Consider the following 10,735-nt stretch of genomic DNA (forward strand, 5'->3'; position numbering starts at 1 on the left):
AGGAGATTAAAGGTTAATTCTCTAGCTTTTTATATCTGAATTGCTTATAAGCTGAAGCATGGTTCTTAAAAAACAACTGCTCTGTTGCTATAAATTGATCTCATTGAGTCATAGCACTTACAGTGTTGTGTATGTAATGCTGAACTAAAGTGAAATACACACCACTACTGCTTGGATACCTTTACACCTGCTCACCTGCTTGTAAAGGAAACCCCCTAGTATATATTAATGGCATGTAAATCTCTAATGGAAAATAAGAAAATTGTTTACCTTGGTGACATAATCCAATGGTTTACAGAGGTTATATCCAAAAAAGAATCCTCCAGCAAAACTTGACATCAGAATGAAAATGATCCCGTGCTACCATGCAGGAGTTAAAGACTGTGGTCTTTTGTCAGAAAGCAACATTTCATTGGTTCTCACAGGGCCCCAATATGGCAATTGTGTCCTATCAGGTATCATCACCTTTAGAAAATGAAACTGAGCACTAACTCCTCTTAACAGATGTCTTATGGCTGATGATGTGCCACTGCACAGATGGTTGCCCTCACCCTGATGCCTCAAAGGAAAGAGATAACTGGACAGAGAGTACAACCAACATAACATGTTACACATGACCAAATCATACTGTATCTTAAATAATGATTTTCACTGGGTGCAAGAAAGTAAACACAGAAACTGATGTTGTTCTTAAGATTAGGGAAAAATTAAATTGTGGATGTATGTCCTCGACCTTTGTCTTATTCACGTGTATTCACCACAAACACTAAACATCGAAAACTTTCAAATAATCATTTTTTTGGATATTTGTCCTTTAAGCCAGGTGCTGTCTGAGGAAACCACTGAAACTGCATCGAGCAGCTTAATAGCTTAGCTTGGCAAAAAGACTGGTAACACTGGGAAATAACTAACCAAGCTGGAACACCAGCAGTTCTGCATAAGGGTTGGTCTGCTGGTTGATTGCAATTTCCTGTCTTCATATTAAAGTAAAACAAACACACAGTTTTACACTGTAGGGCCTTTCATTTTTCCGCCTAAAGCCTGTCAATCGAGTAAAAATGTTTCCAGATTTGTATTTTTTTACATGCAGTCCACTCACATTTAGATTATGTAAGTATATAAGACAGTTTAGTAAATTTCAGTGAGGAGTCTGAGGCCATTTTCCTGCATCTACACAATATGGGGGCTGCAAATAAACACCATAAGTCCTTTGTGTTATTAATATTGGCTTGATACCAGGGTAATCACAGTACAGAAACTTTAATCTAGCAACACTTAGTGGTGTTACTCGCTTATGCTCATATGGGTGTTAAATGTTTGTAAAGTTGTAATGATGGAAGCCATAGCAGCCTTGTAGCAAGAAGGTTGTGGGTTTGAATCCAGTCTGGGTGGAGTCCGCATGTTCTCCCTGTGTCTGTGTGGGTTCTCTGCAGGTACGCCGGCGTCCTTCCACAGCTCAGAATTGGCTGTAGATGTGGATGTGAGCATGACTGGTTGTCTCATGGTCTGTGCTAGCCCAACGCGAGACGGGTGACCTGCCCTCTCACCCTGTGTCAGCCGGGGTACTCTCTTGGTCCCCAACAACCCTGAATTGGAAAAGCAGAAGAAAATGTTTTCCCTGAGTCATAACAAATAAATATATGAAAATGCAACAGTTCTATGGATAAAAATCTCTTGTTGATGCCAGAGGTCAGAGGAGAATGGCTGCACTGCTTTGAGCTCATAGGAAGGCAACAGTAACTCAAATAACCATTCAATACAACCATGCTATGCAGAAGAGCATATCTGAATGCACAACACCTTGATAGCAGCATAAGACCATACCGGGTGCCACTCCTGTCAGCTGAGAATAGTAAACAGAGACAACACTTCAAACATTGCCTGGTCTGAGTATAAGTTTCTGCTGTGATATTTATATTCAGCCAGTTCTCAAGACAAAAAGGGGCCCAGCCCTGTATCTCTAATGGTGTATATAATATTTCTTTATATCAAATTATTTGATGGATTGAATTCAAACAACCTTAGCCTAAACAAAATGGGCCACAGAAAAAAAGTTAAGGTAATACAGAACATGAACTCAACTAATTTAATTCAAATTCAGTAACACAGCCAATTTTTTATTTTTTTATTTTTTTGCAGCAAACTGCTATAAGTGAGCAAATCTCTGAGAGCTGTTGGCATCATTGGCTAATTCCTATCGGGAATACTGAGTCTCCTTTCTTCTGGGATTATTATGCTTGAGCAAGCCACGAGAGGGGGCCTTTGGTCTCAACAGGGATGTACAGTACAGAAACTGAGGACAAACATTAAATGCTCACAATCACTCTCTACTGTTTTCTCCCCCTACAGTGCCGGGTACACGCTCACGCAAGGCCACGGACCATCTGCTTGTAGATCCCCACACTGCTCATCAAACATCCGCAGAGGTTCTGTGTATTTATAAACGCACTTTAATCTGCCTCTTGTTATAAAATGACAGTTAAGAATGAAGCGCTCAGGCCCACTTTGCTTCTTGTGAGCGTGTGCATGTGTCTCGTTTTAGAACATGTTCACAGTTTGTGATGATTAATTACAGTTTCGTAAGCCTACATTTTGTCAAGCAGCGGTATCAAATGAACTCCCAAGACGAAGGATAATTAAAGATTTTTGGCAAGTAAAATGACAATTAAGGGGAGATATTTTTGTCTTTGCTGTGTGTCACATGCGCACTGTAGCTACATTCAGCTGCTCTGGCAGCAGTTGGTGTAATGAGAGAGTAGAGCCAGTATCCATGGAAATGCAGTTGGAAAAGTTCAACTCACACAAGTTAAAGCTAACACCAAGGTAAACATGTTAATGACTGGATTAAAGCTATTTCATGGCCACATGGAGATTTTATTCCTCCCCCATGGCGAGCGCTGAGGTAGCCCAGGTTTTTTCTGTTGCTGTTTTTTTTTGGCAAGATTATGCAAAAACACTGGCTGACTGAATTTAGATAAAGTTTGAGGAAAGGTGTAGCATTAAAAAAGGAAAAGGCAAGGAAAATGTGTGGATCTGGATCATTTTTACTTTACAATTGCAACATTCGTCCATTCATTTCAAATGTTAGTTGAAGCATGTGTCCTTGGCAGTGGGGAGGGATGTGCTCTCTGATTGTCAATTTTTCTGTCTTTCCTGAAAAATTAGTGATGATGACTAGGGATGGGTATCGTTTACGTTTTATCCGATACCGGTGCCAAATCGGTGCTTTTGAAACGGTGCCGGTGCTTAAACCGAACCGGTGCTTAAAGAATGGAGAACACAAACTTTGTCCAAAAACCTCTTATGTTTTTATTTTTAGCAGTCTCTTTTTTCTGCAAAATGATAAGCACTGTCCAGCCCCATGGATGGGGCGATCCGTGCTAACTCGCTAATGGAGATTTGCCACACCCGCAGTAGATGTGCTCGGTGTGAGGTCTCGCAGCAAGCTATCAAATACGGTGCATTTCTCGGCTTTTAAAAAAACGCTATGCATCGCCAGGTGTTTCATTAGATTCGAGGTGTTACCTCCTTTGCACAGTATCACCTTAAAGCACTTGTTGCAGGCTGCTGAGTTTGCATCTTTTGCTGTGAAGTACAGCCAGACTTTGACCGCTTCGTCTTGGGCATTTTTACTCTGTAGCTCTGCTCTAAAAGAACGTACGTACTTGGGCCCGCCTACTATCCTTGGAAAGGTAAAATGATTGGCTAGAATCCAAAGTGTATGACGTCTCAGAAAAAAAAAAAAAGCACCCAAATAAAGCACCGAAATGTGCGCTGGTTTTCGGTCTGGTTACTACCGTTTATGTCACCGGATTCTGGTACCCATCCCTAATGATGACTCTGCTGTACATAAACACACTTAGAAGCTAAGGTCTGAATTGACTCCTCAATTAATATTTATGCAGACCTGTGAAAAACTAAGTACACCCTTACTGCTTTCATAGGAATTTTAAATGCTAAGTAACAGCCAGGCGTTTATATTCTTGTTTGGAAGGGTTGCCAGGAGAATGGATCTTTTATATAGAATAACATGACAGCACTGCATAAGTTTGCAGAGCTGTCCTGGAACAATGCCCTTTAGAAAGAATAGAACAAAGTTTGACCATAATATACTAATTAAAACACAACATGTCAGCACAAATTCCTCATACTACCATGCATGGTGGTGGAGGGGTGACAGTTTGCACCACATAACAGACAAGCACACGGTAAGCATCATAGTTGTGATTTGTGTGCATGATATATTTCAAATAAACAATTAAATCATCATTTTAAAAATGCAAGGGCAGTTCAACTTTTTGCAGGTTTGGCTCACAGCAGATCAAGAACTTCTTAGCATTCAATTCTACCTCATGCTTTGTACTTGTCAAGGTTTCTCATAGAAATTGTTACTTTAGCTAACAAAAAGCTCCTTTTTTCTCCGTGATATATTTCCATTGCTTCACCCCTCTTGTGGACATGGGCACACTTGCCATGTGCTCAGCTTTTAGTATTGTGGCTTTTACGTCAGAGTTACAAATGCCATCACGTGTGATCGATTCCTTTGGTCTGCACAGCTGCATCACTCTCTCCATTGGAACAGAAACAACGTGAAAACACTAATAAATGACGGACAAAGAAACTGGCTTCTCCAGCAGAGTCTGTTACAATGTAACCAATCACAGACTAGTTTGCATACCATCATTAATTGCCTCAGCATGGAGTGCAAAAATTGCTCTCATCCTGGATCCTATCCCTGACCCAAGGCAAGTATTGATCGTGACCAGTGCTCCTGATCAGAACAACCTTCTGAACTCAACAACTTTAACCCTCTTTTTCACTGTCAGATCAACAAGGCCACACATTTTAGAAATCTATAATTGATTTTTTTATTTAAAGCAGTCTAGGTGTTCGTCACGCATGCTCGAGTTTCACAGCAGCTGGACTTGGATACCTTTAGTTTAAATGCTACAGTATTTACCAACTTATTTTACTGCATCATCCTTGGCATTAGTCGCCATCATCTGCTACCCTGGTGTCTTACAAATCTTTAAAAACAATGGGGCAGCAACAAGTCTAGCACATGAAGCAGCTCCAAGGTTTTAATTTCCCTTTTTCACTAATTTCCCTTTTATTTTAGTCTCCCAGACCCATCTGCCATGGCGAAATAGCAAATACTTCATAAATAGGCTTAACAATAATTTACTTCACACTGTAACACATTTTAACTCTTCCCTTATGTGTAGCATTCATAATTGGTGTATGAATGAATATCTCTCGCTATACTTGCATGGATACTATATTATTCATAATGAAGCAAAACAATAAATCCGTCCAATGTGTCAAAACATATTTACCAGCTGTTTATGTAAAATAATTTTTGCGGAAATCACTGTGGAGGAACTTTGACCCACTCTTCATACTTTTGTCAAACGCACTGGAGGGTTTTCGAGCATGAACAGCCTGTTTAAGGTGTTTCAAAATTCTGGACTAGGCCTCTCTAAAACCTTTGTTCTGTTTTTTATTTGTTTTTTTTTTCTTTTTTGAACCATTTATAGGTGGATGCGCGGGTGTGTTAGCCGAATTCATGGTTTCATCAATTGCAGAAAATCATCCAGGTCCTGAAGCTACAAAGCAGCCTCAGACCATCACACTACCACCACCATGTTTGACTGTTGCTATGATGTTTTTTTGTTTTTTTTAAATCAAATGCTCTGTTAGTTTTATGTCAGATTTAACTTGACTTAAACCTTTCAAAGAGTGAAACTTTTTGTCTTGTCAGTCCAGAGTATAAAAGTCTTGGGGATCACCAAGATTTTTGCCTTGTCTCTTTCTTATTCTAACTGTGACCTTGACCATAAACGATTCTTTAGATGTTGTTCTGGGTTCTATTTAGATCTACTGGATGAGTCATTGGTGCACTCTTGGAGTAATTTTGGTAGGTCGGTCACTCTTCCCACTGGGAAGGTTTACTCCTGTTCCAAGTTTCTCCATTGGTTGAAGATGCCTCTCGCCACGGTTCACTGGAGTCCCAAAGGCTTAGAAATGTCTCTGTTGATGTCAGGCCTGAGTGTGGAAGGTTTGTTTGGTGATCTGAAACACCGAAGTGTAACAAATATGGAAAAATAATTAAGAAATCAGGAAGGGGGCAAATAGTGGCTTTGTGAAACATTAACATAACATTTACATTTGTAAGTAAATTTATACAAATTTAGACAAAGTCCTTCACGTCGAATAAAAACAACAAAAAAAGAAATAAACAATAAGTGAGTGAAATGTTGCCCAAGTTCCAGTCTAAAAAGCTTTTGGAGTCCACAGATGACAGACTGGAGAGACTGAGATTTAGAGTACTTGTTTCCATTTGTACTTGTTTTCGTTTCAGTCTCATTAAATTTGTTTTGGAGTCGGATGAAAACAAAATACACTAAACAGGGACGTGTGAATGCCTTTTTCCGCTATTAATCACAACGTTGTATACAGATCTTATTTGGAATTTCCTTTAATAAAACGTATTCATGCATTGGGAACGATCCTGGCCGCCCTTAACCGCCTCCTGCCCCCCCCCCCCCCCCTCGGCCTGCTTTTCTAAAAACATGTTGACCTGGATCGGTTCTCAAAGTGAGAAATGAGGCAGCCGCCTGCTTCTGTGTAAATTGGCTCTCATGGCATTCGAGGGGGAGTCATCAAGCTGGGCCACAGAGACGAACAGCGCTACAGAAAATAGCTCCCATCAACTGCTTATCAAACTTAAAAAGGACTAAAGAGATGAGTTATTAAAAAGGTGTTGAGGGCTTTTGGTGATAATTTCCATCATTGACCTTCTCAATTAGGTTTGCTGTGGGAAAATGTGTGGGTGCTTTTGAAGGGTTTTATATGTGCAGTGAGAAAAAGTGATGTCTGGTCCTGAAACAGAGACTTGCCTGCAGCAAAACATGTCACTAAAATGAATTGATATCCCACTGCCACCTATATGGGTGCTATATCTATACACAGGTGGCTCTGTTGGCAGCAGTGACAGTCTTCCCTTCACTAATTACAGGCCTTTCTGTTAGACACAGTATTTGGTATTTATAGGATGGCTGTAAGAGGATCCTCCGGCTGTTTTCAGCTTCAGGCTTCTGCACTGTAACAAACTGCTGTAAAATACCAGAAATTAAGTCCTTTAATGCACCATTTAGTGTGAAAACCACTAAATACTGTGAATGCTTAGTCCTCTAAAGAAAGAAAAATCATTAACAGCAACCGACCACACATTTTAGTGTAATACAGAGTTTTATGTTTAAGCTAAAATGATCAGTTTAAACATACTGTGATGTTTATTTTAGTTATTTTGTCTTTAGATTGTTGTGATGTGACGTCCAGGATTTTGTGTTGATGAATGCAACTTGTCACCCTTTTTTTCACGTGTGTTAGTAAGCATGAATTTGTAAGTAATGCATTTCAATAGGAAGTATATTTTGTGCATGAAGCACTATTTTGTCGAGAGAAAGCAAAGAGGCATTACTATGGCAACCATGAAACCAAAGCTTAAATCTTGTTTTAAACCAAAGCATGATCATTTCTGTCCCTACCCAGATCTTTATTAATATCCTAACTTTACATATAACAAACAATATTTAATTAATACTGGATTTAAAAATGATGTCTTAAAGTCTGTAACATGCACATGGGTCTCCTGCATAGAGAGTATTTAGGATTTTCCATGTCAAGTGCACAGTGCTTGAAAGTTGTCCGCCATATTGGATGTAATACAGCCATTGGCTGCTTGGGAGGAATGTTGTTCCTGGGAGATGCTGGCTCTCGCTGGATTGAAAGCTGAATCAAAAGGCTCTTAGTGAATGCTTTGGTTGTCACAGCTTCCTGCAGTTTTTCATGTACTCGCTAACTACTAGCCCAGTAATTAGGAGGTACTAGTACATCTTAATAAAGTCTTCGACAGAAACTGGAAAGGGAGAATGTTCGCTTTCAAAGTAAAAGTTGTGGGTCAGAACTGCAGGCAACATCTGCAAGGCAGAACTTTTACTTTGAAGGCAACTTGTCTCCATTTCCAGTCTCACTTTTCACAGTTTCTCTAAAGTTTGGAGAGTAGCTGGTGAGTATTTATAGACAAGTCTGTCACTTCAAAAAAAACTTTGACCGTAGCGATAGTGAACAAAACAATCACAGGAAGGTTTTTAACTGCTGGCTAGGGAAAAGACTTTTTCCTAGCGGCATATGGTTGCTTTATGAGTACTTAAATAATTATAAAGTTATTATCTATGTAATTATGTTTACATTAAGAATGGAAGGTTAAAGGAAGAAGTATAGCCTCCTAGATTAAAGTTGGCCATTCTCAGTGCAAATTTAACAGACAAATTTCTTACAGTGTAAAATAAAGATCTGTCACGTGATTATTATTATACTGCTTTCATGTGTAACCCACACTGAAGTGTAAATGCCACCTTGTTTTTGATTGTGAAACTTTGTGAATCATCACACTCCTGCCTTTAATGGACAAAACAGCAATAACAAGTTTAGTTTCATTCAGACATCTTGGAGGAAGCACACGCTGTTCCTTCGAGTTATTGTCGGCCCACTTTGTCCCTCTGTGCACTCACTTACTTGATTCCCTGACCTCTGACCTCTGTGCCTACACTACTCAGTCCTATTTCACTGCAACCCAACACCTCCTCATGCGATGTAACGCCCACCTGCTGTCTCATGACTAGAAAGTAAGGAGTTTTTAAAAATAAACCATGTGGCGAGCGCGTTTGTGTATTTATGTGCAAAAGAAAGAAGGGAAAAATAAGGTTTCCATGGAAACTAAAGAATTGTGTCTAATTGGCAATAACACTTCAAAGAGGTCTGAAATAAAAGGCCATAAAGCTGGCCTCGTGCAGTCGTTTGGAAATGAATGACAACGTGCAATCAACACTGCTTGTTTTGATTTATTATTAATGCTTTATTTATTTACACAGATTGATAGTTCAATCTGTGCAGAACAAGCACAACATGGTTTTGGCCACTGTAGCAGCCTGTTCTGTCTATTTCTGGGATGGACGCTTATAAGAAACCAAAGAAGGAGAGATTATTTTGGCACACAGGTGCTCTGTTTATTCAGCATCCCACACACACACACACACACACACACACACACATACACGTGCACGTCCGCAAATGTGCATGTGAATGTGCGTGAATGGACAAAATCAAATATCGACCTGACTGCCAAAAGAAAATCCCTCTGAAAGCTACAACAGTGCTCTCCTCAGTTAATCTGAAGATTTTCACATTAATCAGAAATGTGCATCCATCAAATTTCAAAAAGTACTGAAGATGCTCATCACACATTTTTTGATCTGTAAGTGAGTCCTGTAATTGCTCATTCAATTTCACCTCTCATAGCAGACCACAGCAAACCCTAGCTGCCCTCTTCCTTCTGAAGTTAATCATCATCTTTCTGGTCTTCACATCCTGAAGCAGATCATTTCTCCCAGACCCTTTTTTTCTTTGTTGTTGTTTCTTTGTTTTGTTTTTACCTTCTTTAACTTTAGAAAGTACAAAATGTGATTTGTCTTATATTTGGTACGAAATGTAAAAAAAATCCTGTGGTCATAATAGTTGCAGCTGAATTTTCTTATAAGTGTCGAGTTTAATTTATCTGCAACTTAGAGGCTTTAGATTTTTATTTCCAAATTTTCAGTTGAAGTTTCCAGGATGCTGACACAAACATTGTTATGTAACCTGTTAAACCAGATGTTAATCTCGCTTAAATAACACTTAATCAACTGAAAAATACAAATGAGTTAGGAGCAGCAACAAAAGTTCCATTTTATTTAGTCTCACATAATTTATGGTTGATTCTTACAGGAGGAAGAACTGAACCGGTGGAAGTTTTGTAGTAATTACACTCTTCCACCCTCTTTCATCATTGTTGACAGTGCAAGCCATTTGTATCCTGCAAAAATAGACAAAAAAATGGAAGAGATCAGTTTCGTGTGTCAACTTGGTTGTAAAACACGTGCCATTTACAGTAGCCTCTTGTTGTCTACCTTTAAGGAACCTTTAAATGATTCAAAACCAGTCAGATCCTGTGTGTCGGTGTGCTATGCCTGTAAATAGCTGAACATCCAGCATGTTGCTATGTATATTTTTGTTGACTACTGAAGACTTTTTATATCCACATGTGTTAATATAAGGAATCTGCAGAGGCGAGCATGGAGAGTCCACGCACAGAGATTTAATGGCCAAAAAGTTTTGTGCACACACTTTGGGTCCCCCTCCAGTGATAGATGCACTATCCACTGTATACCCTGCGTTCTCATTCTTGCTCTAGCAGCTGAGAATCCTAATGACTGCATTAAAAAAAGGAAAGTTTTCACACATCCAGTAAAATAGTACACCTTCATATTTCCTCAACATAAGCTGCATTAAATTTAGTAAACTCTGATTTTTTTATTAAAATTTTTGACTCAAACTGATTTATGAATACCTTTCAGTAAAAATCATAACATTACCATTAACCATAGCAGGATTTTCTTTTTAATATTAAAACCTGATTAACATGAAGTAAGCTAAGCCAGATGTCATATGTCAAAGTAAAGCTGCAAGTCTTTTTTTTGTTGTCTTTTCAATAGCCAGATCGATGACTGAGACCCACACCAGTGTAACTGAAGAATACCGTGGGTTCCTCTTTGCATGTGCACCACTTTATTGTATGTGATGCCGATTAATATAACAGTCCTGCTATTAACCCTATAATGCCATCCTCTAGAGT

This window comes from Oreochromis niloticus, linkage group LG6, assembly GCF_001858045.2.
Source record: "Oreochromis niloticus isolate F11D_XX linkage group LG6, O_niloticus_UMD_NMBU, whole genome shotgun sequence".
In the NCBI taxonomy this organism is placed as follows: Eukaryota; Metazoa; Chordata; class Actinopteri; order Cichliformes; family Cichlidae; genus Oreochromis; species Oreochromis niloticus.